Source organism: Schistocerca cancellata, chromosome 4, assembly GCF_023864275.1.
Source record: "Schistocerca cancellata isolate TAMUIC-IGC-003103 chromosome 4, iqSchCanc2.1, whole genome shotgun sequence".
Taxonomy (NCBI): Eukaryota; Metazoa; Arthropoda; class Insecta; order Orthoptera; family Acrididae; genus Schistocerca; species Schistocerca cancellata.
The window spans coordinates 600,281,971-600,299,058 of NC_064629.1; the positions used below are offsets into that span (position 1 = coordinate 600,281,971).

Below are 17,088 nucleotides of genomic sequence, written 5' to 3' on the forward strand. Positions count from 1 at the left end.
CCATTGACCCACTTTGTTGAAGCTGACGTACTGAATAATGCATGTATTGCATGGCAGCTGCACAGTGTATTGTGATGCATTTTCCAAACTTTGTGATGCCCCTTTTAAAGCACCTTATGATTAACCCATAATTTTCAGATGTAGCTCTTCATAATTAATACCAACATATGTCACTGAAACTAGTTAAATTTCCACATAAAAAGAGTGAAGTAACATCTTAATCCTGAACACTCACTAACACAACATATTTATTTTGAAAGCTAAAGTTTAAGAATTTCAACTCCAAGTACCATACTAGATTTTAAAAAAAACACACAGTCACTGTTAAAGGAATTGAAAACTGTAGATAGTAGTTTGGAAATAAGTAGTCACAGTATTTGTCTTCTGCTCTTTATCTCACTATACAAAAGAACTAAAACCAGGCCTCCAGATATTAATCTGCCCAGATAAGCTGTTTCTACTAATTAGATAAAAGAGTTAACATATATAAAGTTTTCACTTTAATGTTTGTATTAACTTTAAATTAATCTTCAGTTTTTTCTCTTTTTATTCAGTATTTTGTGAATAATTTTAAAATTACTGGATCTGTTAGTTTTCATATTGTAATACAACTTATTATAATAATTAGTACAAGGTATATCCCAAGGGAAAGGTAAATCCTCCAAAAGGGCATGAAATCAGTCATTTAAAATTAAATAATCATTCAATATGAGACTTTTGAATGGCCTCCAGCACTCTATAGGCAAACACAGAAGAGATTGCACACCAATTGTTGAGACATTAAAGATGAAACCAAGACTGACGGGCACTGGATATGAAACTTTCAGACATTTTAAGTGGTTTATTAGTCTGTAAAAATAGATCTGAAGTTCTGAAGATCTAGCCTTTCTGTAATTCTACTTATATAGTAAAGGTCAAAAACACTGATTAGGTATTATGTGAGCCAGCTTTACCTGCAAAATAATGAGGATTATATGGATTTTCCAAGTATTTGCACTATTTAACTTCTTCAGGTGCATAATGTGAAATAGTGAGCCTCTGTAAACGTCTTTACATTGGCTGATTTTGTGCCAGCAGAAATTCATTAATAGTTACTTGAAGGGTATAAAGAATCTCCTCCTCCAGTTTTGACAGTTAACAAAATGAGCAACATATTTCAGATGTTTTCACATATACCTTGAAGATGACAAACATAAAGGCCATCCAAAAACAGTAATGAAAGGTGAACATATTGTGAAAGTATCCAACAAGATGTTAGATGTCTTGAAAGTCACGCATATGAAGTTCATCCAAAAAATAGCAATGAAAGATGAACATATCAAGAAAGTATCCAATACGATGTTAGATAACAAGAATTTAAAGACCTATGAAATGTTAGTTGCCATATATCAGAAAAATTAGTCTAGCAAATTTTACATGGGATTTAGCAATTACAAAGTTCTGTGCAAGATGTGTGAGACACTGTTGAACAGTAACCAAAAACAAATGTGAAAATGAATTAGTCAGCAATGATTCACCAGCTTTAAAAAGAATCCAAATAATGTAATCTAACTTGTTACCATGGATGGAACATTACTAACCAGCTCTCAAAGCAGTAAGTGGAAGCTGGTTGAACCTCCGCCATAGTAGGTGAAGGAGAGTCAGTAAGGTTATGGGTAGTGTGTTTTTTAATTGATAAAGTATTAATCTTATAGATTATTTCAAAATTGGTAAAACGTTAACTGGTGAGTGCTTTGAGAGCCTTCTGGACTCCTTGAATGAAAAAACAGGAGCCATTTTGATTGGAAAAGAAAAAATTGTCTTTCATCACGTTAGTGCTCCTGCCAATAAACCTGATTTGGTAGTGATAAAACTGTGGTAAAAAGTATGAAATATTGGAAGATGCATGCTTTTTGCTAGATTTGTCTCCCTTTGACTTCCATCCAGTCTCACAGAGCAAGAAATTGTTGCGAGCCAAATGAAAAAGATTATAGTAGTTGCAGAGGGATAATTTGTTGATCATCCATAATCTGTGCATGAAATCTATTCACCGAGAAATGTGGACGAATCTCATTTACTAAAATGAGGATATAAGGAAGTGCTATCTAAAACGTTGTTTTATTGAAAGGCCGATGTCAACATTGTACTTCCTAACACTGCTAATGAAAGAACTCATTGGAAACCTCATTAAACCATAATGTCAATGTATTATCAGCTATTTATGAGCGTGTATGCCTTGTACCAGTTGTTCTCACTTGAGCAACTGGTAACCAGGAACTTATGTTCTTTATCACGTACTGTTTACATGAATAAATAGATGCTCATCACAAACAAGACATCTTCTCCTATTAGAATGAACTAAGATCAGTTTAAATAGTGACAGTGTTGTGGTGTTCAATTCTCTCTCTACTATTTGAGCTTGATATTGAATTACCTGATATGAACAAAGAAGCTTATGACCAAGACAGTATTATATATTATTCAGCTCTTTTGGTGATAGGGATGTTTAGAAAAATTAAGACATATTCTCTGATATTGAAAACATAAAGCTGCAATACATTAATAATTTCTACAGTGGTTGTTTTACTTTTCTATTGAAGAACATTGCATTATTTATATGGTCATCAGGTTACAAAATAAACAGTGTTTTACCAGATTTTCACTGGCTACTTGAGAATTAGAAGCTTCACACTATTAATATTACTTGTGTTTTTAAACATAAAAAAGTTATCTAATATATTATTAATATTTCTGACAACTGCTCTAAAACAAACACGATTATTTTAAACATATTTCAATGTTTCATTAACGGTCAAACTAGATTCAGCAAAAGTTACGTGGAGATATTCTGTTATTGTGGTTTATAGTTGGTGGAGAACTTTGAGCAAGGGTTAGTCAGCCCACTTATGTTTCTGATATAATGAAGATGATTTGTGTTCATATTGCTCAATTTTTTATGTTCATTTGGAACAGAATTAGCATATACGTACTTCTCACAAGGACTTACTTTAGTATTAATATGGTAAGATGGAGGTTCATTGGTAGTATGAAATCTGACTTTATATTATTAATGATGTATAGGCCTGTTCATCTGATCTTATAACAGAATATTACAACACACTCATCCATCTTAATAAAATATGTTAGATGAAGAATCAGAGAATATTAATTAGAAACAAAAATCTATGCATTTTCAGTGTGACAGAACATTCACCCACTCTCTTGCACATGTGAGGCAATCTTTTTACAAAGACTGAGTTATTTTAAATTAATTAATTAATCAGCAAAATTGTGAAACATAGTGCATAGTCAGACACAAAAGATAACTGTTGGCTGGTGAAAAAAATGACTAAATTTTGTAAAGTTTTAGGCTTTAAAAATTTGTCAGCCTGAAGTAACAGATTCAGTTAAAATTTTCTTAAAAATTCTTCACAGTCAGGCACATTTCAATAAAATGCTTATGTTTTAAAATGATTAATTTCTTGCCCTTGTGGAAAATTAGGTTTCTTATTGAGAGCTAATGAATACTGAGTTAGTCGATTTTTTAACAAATATGTTATACTTTCAGATGAACATAGACCAGTTGGTTTACACTTGTAAATCAGTATTGTCATCCCGAGTGTCTGTACACTTTGCTGCCACACTAGCAGTGAACTGATTCCTCAATAGATTAAATCAAGAGTCCTTGATGCAGAAAGGTTGTCAGGTGCACACCAGACCTCATTGCTGAATGTAAATATTTTGTTGTGAGGAAAGAGTTGGGATGAAGGATGAGCCAATATATTGTGTGCTATGATCAGTGTTAATATGGATGATGGAGTAGTGCCTCATTCTGTCACATAGTGTCAATCTGTACAAGTTTTTGGGTAAAGTGTGGATTTCCACTTTAATACAAAATTAAGGCACCATGTCTACAGGCCATTACCAGATGAATAAGAATAAACTGATAGTCCACTCCATTCAATTGTCTCTGGAATAATATGTTAACATAAAGAAGGATGAGCCAATATATTGTGTGCTATGATCAGTGTTAATATGGATGATGGAGTAGTGCCTCATTCTGTCACATAGTGTCAATCTGTACAAGTTTTTGGGTAAGGTGTGGATTTCCACTTTAATACAAAATTAAGGCACCATGTCTACTGGCCATTACCAGATGAATAAGAATAAACTGATAGTCCACTCCATTAAATTGTCTCTGGAATAATATGTTAGCATAAAACAGTCAACAAATGTTGTTGAATGGTCCACTCATGAATCGTGCAGATGATTGTACTGTCTCTCTGCAAATTTGGTTATTATGCCCTTGTTTCCTCTTCACATTTCTCTGCCTTCCCCTTACTCACCATCAATCTTTTTATCACAGTAATGATTTTTTGGCAAGAAATAATTTAAGAAAATACAAAAACACTGATAAAAGGAAAGTAGGGTTTGCAGCTATAACTGCTTTACTCAAGCCCCTCTTGACCTTTTTCATAGTTGAATTCAGCTCGTTTCAAACCAACAATGAAACTTAATGAAGTAATTTGTAGTCTCATAATAAGAAACAGATTTTCTCTGTTTTTCCTGAATCTCCTGCCATGCACCAGTGTGAGACTTTCAGGAAAACAGTAACCCATTCCTTCTAGGTTCCCACTCAAAGGTGATAGTACACTGCATATACAGAGTGGGTCACTAAATATTGCCACCTAGAATAACTCTGAAAGTATGATAGTAGCTGAAAAGTTTGTCAGACAAATGTTGCATGAGACAATGGGGGCCATAATATGACATTGGTTTTTTGTTGCTAGGTGAGGTTGTGTCAGAGATATGAAGGTCAACTTTGTTTTCTTAAATTGGATGCTATAGTTTGGTACTTATTTTCTGATAGTGGCCATCGAAGCAAATCCAATGATGTGTAAGAGTAAGGTCCTTGAAGGTCAACGAAGGTCAACGAGGCGGCATGAATGTCCATTTACAGAATTTGTTCAAATTGATGACCACTGGTATCAGTGCAGTGCTACAAGTTTCTTATCATGGATTGAGTGGTATTCCTTATCACTTTGGCACTTAACAAAGCACATGCTCTGACAGTTCTCTCTCATGTATCATGCAAATAGTAAATATTTGCCGAATACGGCATATCCATCTAACATGCCATTGACATGTAAACACTATTTGACAGTTTCACAATACAACACTAATCAGAATGGTAAGACTAGTATTGCCGAATCAAGCAAATGTGAATGATGTATTCCTTTGAGGAACAAGTCAATATGCTTCTCATTTACAGAGAATGCCAACAAAATTCAGTGAGAGCTAGAGACTTATATGCTGAAAGATATCCTTAATGTACTCACCCTACATGTTGTGCATTTAAATATGTGTATGATAAATTGAGAACAACTGGATCTTTAACGCATTGGAAACATATCCAGCAAAGGAAAGTTACTAATAAGGAAACAGAAATTGGTACTCTTCCCACTGTGGTTCAAGATCCTTGTGTCAGTCTGTGTTAAATTACAAGGAAATCTGGCCTGTACCAGAGGAGTGTTGTTCATGTTCTGCATTGCCCTAAATATCATCCTTACCATATCAGTCTCCACCAAGAATTAACTGTTATGGATTGTATGCATCACATTGAATTCTGCCGATGGGCTCAACTCCAGATTCAGAAGGACAACACAGTTATTAATTTGATTATATTTACTGATGGGGCTACATTCACAAATCATGGAAATGTTAATATGCATAACATGCATTATTGGGCAGCATAAAATCCATGTTGACTGCAGCAAATTTTTCACCAAAAACTGTGGGTGGTGAATGTATGGTGCAGGATTCTGGAGGGCAGATTTATAGGCACCTATTTCTTTGAGGAAATCTTAATGGTTGTAAGTACACCATATTCCTGCAAGAAACATTAGGTCTTTTTTTGGAAGAAATACCTTTAGAAACAAGGAACAGAATGTGGTACCAACATGAGGGGTGTCCGGCACATTTCTCGCTGATGGCTAGAAATGAGTTGCAGAGACAATTCCCAAATTGTTGGATTGGATGTGGAGGAGATGTGTTGTGGCCAGTTCGTTTCCAAGACTTGATGCCACTGGATTTTTTCTTGTGGGGATTTGTAAAAGTCATTGTTTATAAAGATGTTCCAACTACACCTGAAGATATGCGAGAGAGAATTGTCAGAGCATGTGCTTTTATAGCTGCCAAAGTGATAAGGAAAACGACTCAATCCATGATAAGAAGATTGCAGCACTGCATTGATACCAATGGTCATCACTTTGAACACCTTCTGTAAATGGATATTCGTGATACCTTTTTGACATTCATTGACATTCAGAGACCTTACTGTTACACATCATTGCACTGGATTTGTCTCGATAGCTGCTATTGGAAAATAAGTACCAAACTATAACATCCCATTAAGAGAAAAACAAAGTTGACCTTCATATCTCTGTTGAGACCCCACCTAGTAACAAAAAACTAATGTCATAATACAGCCCCCACTGTCTCATACATCTTTTGTCCCACAAACTTTTAGCTGAGTTATTCTTGGTGACAATAGTTAGTGACTCACCCTGTATAAAGGCATCACACTTTCATACATATTTTAGCTGTAAAAATAAATAATGTCAGACAAGGAAAGGAAAGGTTACAAAATCAAAGTAATGATAAAAGGAAACAGAATGAATAATGAAGATGAGTGGGAAAATGGCAACCATATATTTTAGATTTCATTTATAGATAATTATCAAAGTAACAAAACCACACATACACTAGAATATGGCTTCTTTGTGAAATTGGGTACCAAAAATTAATTCATGCAGTATGACCATTATTTGGTATATGAAGGAAAAAAGTTCTTTTGCAGCACACTAGATAGCATGTTAGTAGTCACTACTCTAACTAACTGCCCACAGAAGAGTTAAAATAGGATACATACCTGATACTTGAAAAGAGAATTTTTTATTGCATAGTTGGAACAAGTATATTTTGGACTGCTGTGTGTTAGTTGAATGATTAATAACACTATCCATCATTGTGACAACATGCAGAATGTGCAGTGAGGAAACACTGGATTATAGAAGAGTGAAAGAAAATGATAACCAATACCATGTGACAGGAACTCCTGAATTCAGAAATTTGTTGTCACAAAGAGCCATACAATCATTACAGCACACATATTGTCAGGACTCAAACATAATTTCAAACCTGTTTCTATAATTAAAATCTGGTTTTTATCTGAATGTTTACAGCAAAGTAACAATTTTCAGATATTTGATTACCAATAGTTAATATGACTCAAACAGCTGTGCAACAATACAACATGGAGCAAAAATACTTGGAAGAGATTGTATGGGTGCCAAATAAAATTTGTATATTTACATGCTGTTCCAGCCCTCTAAATATGGACACATTTTATGTTACTCTGTTGGTCTTATTGTCATTACTCTGTAAGGAAACAATTTAGTGTCAATAGTGTTAAGGACCAAGAGAATCACACTTTGTTTAAGATGGATAAGTTTTTATTAATATAGCTATCTCTGGTTGGGCATGGTTTGATAACTATATTACTGGACTTTGGCACTTCCTCAGGCCCATCCCATTCCTCCACATAACATAAGTTTCATTGAGATCCTGTAGTCAGTTTTGGAGTACAGAAACTCACCCTGATTTGCTCATCTGTCATAGACAGGTAAACTTTTGGCAGTGATTTGGATAGTGGTGTTTCTTTTAAGTAATTTTTTTTCCTTTAAGATCTCAGCTAAAAAACTAAATGATGTGCTTTTCTTTGGTCATGGGTGGTACTATATTTCTGCCTAATTGATGTAGAAGCACATTGTAGAATATATCAGCCTACATCTAGTACTGTTCGTCAGCAACGTTACTGACATGGAGTATCTAATTATCAATACAAACCATCTGATACATCTAAATCTAAAGAATTCTCTAAAATATTATTTCTGTTTCCTTTCAACATTTCAGTACATAATGCTACAAGTAATATTATTTGAATGTATCAGCCTGCATACCTAGATCTTTATACTGCACAGATTTTTGTACTGGCATGATCTCACCTGACAAGTCCCTCTAAAAATTCTTGACAGTAAGATATTATTTTAACTGGCAGGCCATATAATTTTTTTTTTAATTCAGTCACAAGTTTATGAGCTTAAGGGCTGTCTAGTAAACTGACTGTGTGGTACTTCACAGAGCTCATAGAAAGGCGGAAATGATATTGCCTTGTGCTGATCACTGTCATATATTTTATTAATCATTATTGTGAAAATAATGCTTACTTCACCACCGGAATGTCAGAGTAATAACCCTAGATAATCCTATCTACAAACACAGCAGTAGAGAAAAGACATAGAACCAGTCACCTGATAAATGCAATGGTGTAAAGGAGCCCTATGTGGCTGTGGCTGTCACATGTCAAGCTCTCATATGACAGATCTTATTTTATCCAGTCATATGTAGCTGTGATTTCTGTTCCACATATATCTGAATGATATGGATCTGAGAATACTACTATGTACAAACATGACTCAGTCTCCAATAGTCCACAATGGAACACTTGTCAAATGTGTTAATTGTGGTAGACAAGTCATCAACATGGCAGCAGGTCATTATCCTTCTGTAACTAGAATGTGTGTCATGAACTTGCATTCTGAGTGACTTGTCCTTCCTTTAGCTGCTTTCTTACACCTTTCTATTTCCTCCTTTCCTTGTCTAGCTCTTGAAGAAGGAATCTTTGGATCCAAAGGCACAGGATTCAACATTTACCTCTGAGTATTTCTATCAGGCCTCCTGCAATTATGAGTTTGGTGAGCACTGCTTTTTTTAACCAATTTTTAACATGTCAGAATATACAGTTATGCATGATTGTACACAGTTATCCAATTTTGCTTACTGTCAATATATCAGGAGAGAAGAATCAGGATGAAAAATACTTTTGTGAGCAAATAATCAATATATCCAATCCATTTTAAGTGCTTTTCTATTCAATGTCAAGAATTATTGTATGCTAGAGATTTAGTCATTTCATGGCACTTGATTCCCATCTCAAAAACTTGTGGGTTACTGCTCCCTGTCTGGGCTTGCATAAGCTATTTTTATTTACAATATTTGGGGTTACATAATTGACAGTATTAATTAAACCTGGTTAATTATCATTTTATTTACACTGATTTTGGGACAGCTGATATTTATCATCAGAATATTTCTATAATGAGAAAACATCACAGCCTAGCCATTTATTTAGTGGAATTTGGGTAATCATAATATAAAGCAGAAAAAAGAAAGAGCTGAAGTAGGATTGTGAGGGACTCCATATGCAGTATTATCTAATTTTGGATACACTGTTACATCTGCACATGCTAGAACAGGCCATCTTTTGTCATATTTAGACAAGATTCAAACAATGTAAAGGGAAATGTTATTGATTATATAGTGCTGGAGCTTTTTCATTGTGGTTATACTTGATTAACGCTCTTTGCATGATGTCTGAGAATGCCTAGTGGGTACTGATTGCAGTTAATTTACATGTAACTGTGTCAGTGATGCATTGTATAGTTCTTTCTCTCTCTAAACATATAATGAGACATTAATAACTTAACAGGTACTCAGATTTGTCATTCAGAATACCTTTTATAAACTAACTCTCCCTGTAAAAGAGAAGACATTGTCGATGTATTATTGTAAGGCTGCTTCTGCATTACTCATTACACAATTAAATGAAGAACAGAAAATCTGTCTCTATGCTGGACTCACTGAGAGAAGTGCAGCATATTCATAAAATTTTTCAGCAAATTTAAATATTGCTGATTTTCAAAACTTTTTTGTGGACATTGAAATTATTTTATTCTGAATCTTGTATAATTGATATAAATTAAACCATGAAAATTAAAGCACAATAACACTTTGTGCTTTACTATTGGTTTTAAGCTTAATATGGTCTTTGCATTTCCATTGACTTTAGTGTATCAGTTTGGCGCAAGTGAGATTATGGTAATAAGAAACAGATTAACATTGTATTTTCCTGTCTTTTTCTTTTTCAACGAAATTAATCAAAAACTGCAATGTACTCACTGTATACTTATGATGATCACTAGGGTGCAGACTGTACAAGGATTCAGATACTCCACCAAAATCAGTTTTAACTAAATGGTTACTTGATTTTCATACATTAAATCTATCTCAAACCCAAATGAGTTGATTTAATGCGACTTATTTCAGGAAATACCTACCATATTTATATATGATATCTAAGCAGAAATGATAATGAGTTCACAGACACAGAAATAATGTAAGATGTGCCTCTAAGAATTGTGATGAAACCGTTTCTGTTCTTCTGATATATTTATCACTTGGAAGATAACATTAATTTTAACTCAAAATATTTTCCAGGTCACACAGATAACTAGAATGAAGTGCTATAAAAATTAATGTAATAAAGATATCCAACAGTATGATGTGATACGATATCAAGAGATTTAAGTGAAGTACAAAAATCTCAGACCATAAAAAATTCTTAAGTTGTGAAATTTACAAAAAGCAATAATAACACAATGTTTGATTGTAGGATTCATTCCATTTCCATCATTCAGATACCTACAATTAAGTGTGTGAGTATATGAAAGACTTTAACTGGTGGTAAATAAAATGGCTGAGTTCATTTTATTGTTAGGATACTGGCATAGTGCAGTGCCTCATTGAAAGAGCTCGGTAACAAAATGTTCTTTGATTCATTTTGAGGTATGTATTTGGTATCTGGAATCTGCACTGTACTGGACTACTGGTTGGAGGTGGAGGATAGAGAAGATATACAGGGCATAAATTTTAAGTTCACAAACCAGAATAACTCGGAAAATAAGCTTCACACAAAAAAATGCGTAGAACCAAAAGTTGATTATTTGTGAGGGGAACATCTGCTGGTGCTAAAATCAGCCCTCCATCCCAGCCCCCTGGCGGTGGGGTGGGAGGCAATTTTAAAATTTCTAATGGGAACTCCCATTTTTTTACTGCAGATTCAGATTCTACATAAAAAACAATGTACATTTTGTCTTAAACATTTGTTTTGATTCTTGGTAGTTGGTGCTGTAATTCAAGAAAATCCATTTTCTCCTTTTTGCATGGAAAATGGTTACTGATAAATAAAAAATACTTATTTCCTTCATAAATTTTGATTTGCTAAAACTACAACTCTCCCTCTCTCCCTATAGGGTGTGGTTTGAGAGAGAGAAATTAGTTTTACAAGTGTTGACCCACATATTCATTTTTACTGCAGGTTTGGATAAGTTTTGTTTGTTTCATGGTCCTCTCTCTCAAACCCCACCCTATGGGGAGAGAGGGAGAGTTTTAGTTTTAGCGAATCAAAATTTACTAGGTAAATAAGTATTTTTTATTTATCCGTAAACATTTTCCACGCAAATATGAGAACATGGATTTTCTTGAATTACAGTACCAACTACCAAGAATCAAAACAAATGTTTAAGACAAAATGTACGTACCTTTTTATGTAGAATCTGATTCTTCAATAAAAAATGGGGGCTCCTATTTGAAATTTTAAAGTTGCCTGCCGCCCCACCCCCAGGGGGCTGGGGTGGCGGGCTAATTTTATCACCAGCAAATGTCCCCCTTGAGAAAATCAACTTTGGATTCTACACATTTTTTCATGTGAAGCTTATTTTCCGAGTTGTTCTGGTTTTTCAGCTTAAAATTTACACCCTGTATATAAAGCATTTAAAAGAATAGCATTCAAAGTGAAGACAACACAATGATAAGAGAGTTACAAAAATCTTTAAAAAATATAATTGAGGGATGGTCAGAGAAAGATAGCAACTGTTTTCTGAAAATTTAGTTGGAGGCTTTCTGGTTACTCATCTTCAATTAGAAACATGAAATATCCTTCAGCCTGGTTCATTGTATGAATGTATAATTATTGAAATAGGGCCAGACTAGCTGCAGCTAATAATGGGCCTTGTGAATAGTCATTTATCAAATTTCACCTATGAATCATACTAAGAGAAATTTCTGGTCAAAGTAAAATTAAAAAAAAATGTGTACATACATATCATAACAGCTACACTATGCAAGAGCTTGTTTTTATGAAGAAGTTACCATTATTATATTTTAGATATTTGCAGCTAAATTCAAATCTTCACAAGTAAAGGGTCAAAATTAGTTTTAACTACTGTACGTAGCAGCCAAAGTTGTCACCTTCAATAGTCGGTAATTTTATGTCCATGGAAACTACCGTATATTATCTACAGTTGGAAAGATGACTATATTCTAAATACGTGGAAGATAAATCTACTCTGTAATAATTTTAACAATATAAATATTTTTATTTGATTAAAGTTAAGTAAATTTTTGAAACTTCCCTTCTCACAGTAAACAGTTTCAAATGATAATTATTGACTCTAAAATGTTCAATTTATATATAGAGTGCATGGTTACTGATAAATTTTCTGTCTGAATGCCAATACCTTTTTAATTTCCATAATATGTAAATCTTTCTTGTATTTTTGTGAAGGATGTAGTAATTGTAAAATCATTATTTTGCTCCCAAGTTTATCTTAGTCTGACTGAAAACATACGATGGTGATTACTAGAGATACGCTCTAAATCAAAGCTTGAAAACTGCCACTGCAGGGCTTCTATTTTCAAAATTTTTATGTTAGTAAATAGAAATGTTAGTGCAATCATATATAGAAAAATTAATGTTAATGATAACACACATTACACAAATTCCCACCTACAACAAAGGCTAAGTAGTGATAGCAAAAATGTAATTTTATACTTCAGTAGTCATCAATTTTGTATAGACTGAATAACTACAGAATTAATGATTACATGCAGTCTGACAAATACCTTTTCTGGTTAATGGAAGTAAACTAGTTCATTTCCATAGCACCTAAGGGGAGCTTTCCTGAATAATTTTCATTTCCTAAATTATTAAACTAAAATAATTAATATGTATATATTATCATATGTTACATAAAAACTATTAAAAGAACATTTTCGTCTAATTATGATGTATAAATGAAAATATAATGTTATCTTTCGTTAATAAGTAATATAAATTACACATTTTAAGCAAATTGTTTTCAGGACAGGTCATTTTATAAACTGCCGCGAAATCATGTGAATTGGATTTCAATGTGCCAGCTTTTGCCACATAAAATATTGTGATGTGTCTTACACAAAGTATGGTGTGTCTAGTTATTGGTACTATGATGTTTCTATTGTCAATCTGCTACATAGATATTATAAGGAAGCAACTGATATTAAACACTTTCTGCTGATGTAAGAGTAGTGTGTGAACAATTAAAACAGTTAAGGCTTGCATTAACATTAGAAATAGTTCAAATAATTGGGTTTAGTTCAAATCTATCAAATCAGGCAAAATGGTTTGAAGTGGGTGCTATAAATATGCAAGCTTTATTCTATACATCTGCCAAAACTAAAGTGCTTTGACTATTTTCCAACACCTATAAAAAGTACAGGTAAAGTTTAATGCCAGGAATTAATTTTTACATCACATTCAGAATGGCTTTTTACTATCACTTCTATACATACTATAGCCCATTGCTTCATCTGTGATTTAATCTCTTTCTGGAAGACTGAACTGAACTGAATTGTACTTTGTTTGATCTTCTTCAGTTGCATTCTGTACAGCAAGTGTATGTGCAGTGTAGGCCACACAAAGCATTCAGTATCCCTCATTTCTTTAGGAGAAACCATTATGATTATGCTCTCTGACATCACTGATTGCAAAGAACAATCTATACAAATTTTATTTAATAATGCTCTTTAATACTGTAAAATTTCATTTCCATCATGCTTCATATCAAATTCTTCCTCCATGTGTTGTGGATGTGTACACTAGCATTTGAAAATCACTGTTTTTGTGATGTACATGGTTGTTTTGTACAACATTGTAAAACATAAGGTGCCTAGATTTTGAAGCAATTTCTCCATGTTTCTCGTAAAAATGAACTGAATTTTTTTCAGTGTCAGAACACTTTTTGTTTCCTGAAGGTGTGTTTCCCCACACTGTCATTCCACGCTGAAGATACAGTTTAAAGAGTCCATTGTATACCATGCGCAGTAGCTGTTTGTCTGCATATTACAATAGCTATTTCACTATGAATTTGACAGGGCTGAGATTCTTACAGACAGAATTAATATATTATTTCCATATCAGCTCATTACGACGCAGTGTTTAAGAAAATGGTCTCTCACTGAAAAGCATGATGGATCTTATCCCAATATGGCCGTCCATGTTTAAGTTTTCTGTGGTTCCTGTGAGTTCACAGTCTCACACAATTGCTAACAACATCAAGCATATTATTGGAACTGCTTCTCACTTTGATGCCAATATGAAATTTGAAAGATAGGAGATGAGGTACTGTTGGAAGTAAAGTTGTGACTGCAGATTATGAGATGTGCTTGGATACCTCAGTTGGTAGATCACTTGACAACAAAAGGCAAAGGTTCCAGGTTTGAATCCCAATTTGGCATACAATTTTTATCTGACAATAAGTTTAAAATCAGTGGACACTCTGATGCAAAGTGAAAATTCATTTCCAAGGCATTAGTAATTGAAATGAGTCTTAGCTCAGTCGGTGAGATCAGGCCATAAGACTCAACTGGAAGAGCACTATTCCCATAAAATAGGGCTTTGACTTTCAGTGCCATCCAAGTACCTGATTGTAATGTTTAATAAATGTCCATGCCAGGAAACATGATGTCAAGTGTGAAAGTGTTTTTACATCTGTAACAGATTTCAGTTCCTCCATATTCTTGCTTCCAGAATGTTAGCCTTGAAAAGTTAGTGGAAGATCTGGCATCAAGACTAGAAGAGGAGTCAGAAAAGAACTTTAGAATGAAAATTGAAATTTTTGTGATAAAGTTCAATTAGTATAGCACCACTGAATAAAGAAAAGGATCAGTGACAGTCCCATACACTAGCCTAACCAATAATTAATTTTGAATCTGGTAAATGGATTTCAATTTTTGATTAAGATTTTCTTAGAAGAAACATACAGTTAGTGAGATTCAGAGGCCAGTGTGATTTGTTTCAACAACAGGTTCCTATTTTGGTTATAATGATCATCAGAAATTGAGTCTTACCATTTTTTTACTTTATATACAGGCTGAATCAAAATTCATGTCCCGTAAGACAAATGTGCTGAACCATAACTCCACCAACATGGATGAAAACAAGAAAAAATGCCTGGTAGACATGCACTATAAAGTACATACCTTAAGAGCTATGAGAACATGTTCATCTTCACTACATTAAACATCTCTTCTGCTGAAGAAGTGCTCATAGCTCTTAAGGTAAGCTCACTAGCAATTTTTTCTTGTATTGGTCCATACTAGGCCCTCCAAAAATTTGGAATACAAAAAGCTTGCAGTAAAAGAGGTTTGTTTAATAGTATCAAAGACAGAAGAGCTATGATGAGTGCTCATAGCTCTTAAGGTATGCATTTGTGGGCCCATGCTAGTTAGCATTTTTCCCATACTACCAGAGTGTTGTTCGAGTTCTGGTTCACTGTATTTATTCTAAGGGACATGGTTTTTTTAATCACCCTGCATATTAAGAGGTAATTCATGTATAGTTCTATACTTATTGTAAATTGTAATTGTATAAGGGGATAATACATTTAATTCTCTGCATACTGACTGCATTTCTTGACTTATTACTTACCATACAGAATTTTTTCTCTTGAAATATCCATGGTTCATTCATTTGATAAATCAAATCCCACTATTAGGAAACATTTTGATCATCAGTGTTTGTGCTGGTAGGTAAATGGGAGATACCAATGTAACTGCAAAAACATACATAATTTTTTCCACATTACATACCAAACATCTTTGATTTTCTTGTATTCAGACAATGGTGATGTATCTATTATATAGATCAATAAGCTTGGTGGCTCTCATAGTTCTTTCTGATAAAAATAATCAGTCTATTGACAATGAAATTTTTAAATTCCCTTAACTTTTATATGACTTCATAACATAAAAATTACTATGATTTTAATAGGTGTCCAACACAGTCACTTTCACTGTGCATACATCATAGTGAACATGGACATACACTTTTGTGATTGGCAGTCCCACAAAAGTAACACATCAGTTTTCTAAATATTTTTGGTAAAAAAGGATTCCTACAAATACTCATAAGGAAAATGATTAAACAAGATGATATTGCTATAATTGTCATGGCATTATGTATAGAAAATAGAATAATTGTGCAGCTAATGTTGATAAATGCTGTCACATGTACATGTATACAATGTAGAGGTGTTTTCCCTGTACTACATTTGCAGTGAAACACATTCAAGGGTGTATTACTTAAAACACTACTGAAGATTAATAAAAAAGAATGAAATCTGGTGAAAAGTTATAAATATACATGAAGATAGTTGCTATGACAGATTGAAATCATTCATCTTTTGTTACTATTTGGTGAAAGTGGTGGAAAATATATAGATTAAAACTATTTGCTGAACTGGGACTTGAATCAGAGACCTTTTCCTCTCATAAGTGCTCTAGCGATGGAGCTATCCAGGCATGAGACGTTACCTGCCCTTACAGCTTTACATACACCAGAGTGAGGTGCTGGTGGAACTAAAGTAGCAAGGGCAACTCATAAGTCATGCTTGATTCTCTCAGTTGATATAGCATGTGCCCATCAAAAGTTAAAGTTTAGATTAGGGTCCAGTCAAGCATATATTCTTAATCTGCCAGGAAGTTTGAAATCAGTGCACACCATACTGCAGAGTGAAAAATCGTTCTCAAAACTACCCCTTAGGCTGTGGCTAAGACATTTCTCCATTGTATCTTTTCTTTTAGGAGCGATTTTTGAAAGGCAGGAGAAAAGTTTTGACAGAAGTAAACTGTGATGGCATGTTGTGAGCTGTGCATGGGCAGCTCGGTCGGTAGAGACAGCTCAGTTGGTAGAGCACTTGTCTGTAAAGTCAGAGATTACATCTTCAAGTGGAACTCTGGCACATAGTTTTAATCTGCTAGGAAGTTTCAAAATAGTGTACAGTCAGCTGCAGATGGAAATTACATTCTGGGATAAATGAATATTCAAGT

At 33.8% G+C, this 17,088-nt stretch overlaps 1 protein-coding gene across 5 annotated transcripts in view; it reads left to right on the forward strand.

Moving 5' to 3' along the window:
- The window catches only part of LOC126184543 (cAMP-regulated phosphoprotein 21), a 1,287,166-nt gene that overhangs the window by 1,063,698 nt on the left and 206,380 nt on the right, over positions 1–17,088 (forward strand). The window lies entirely within an intron of this gene.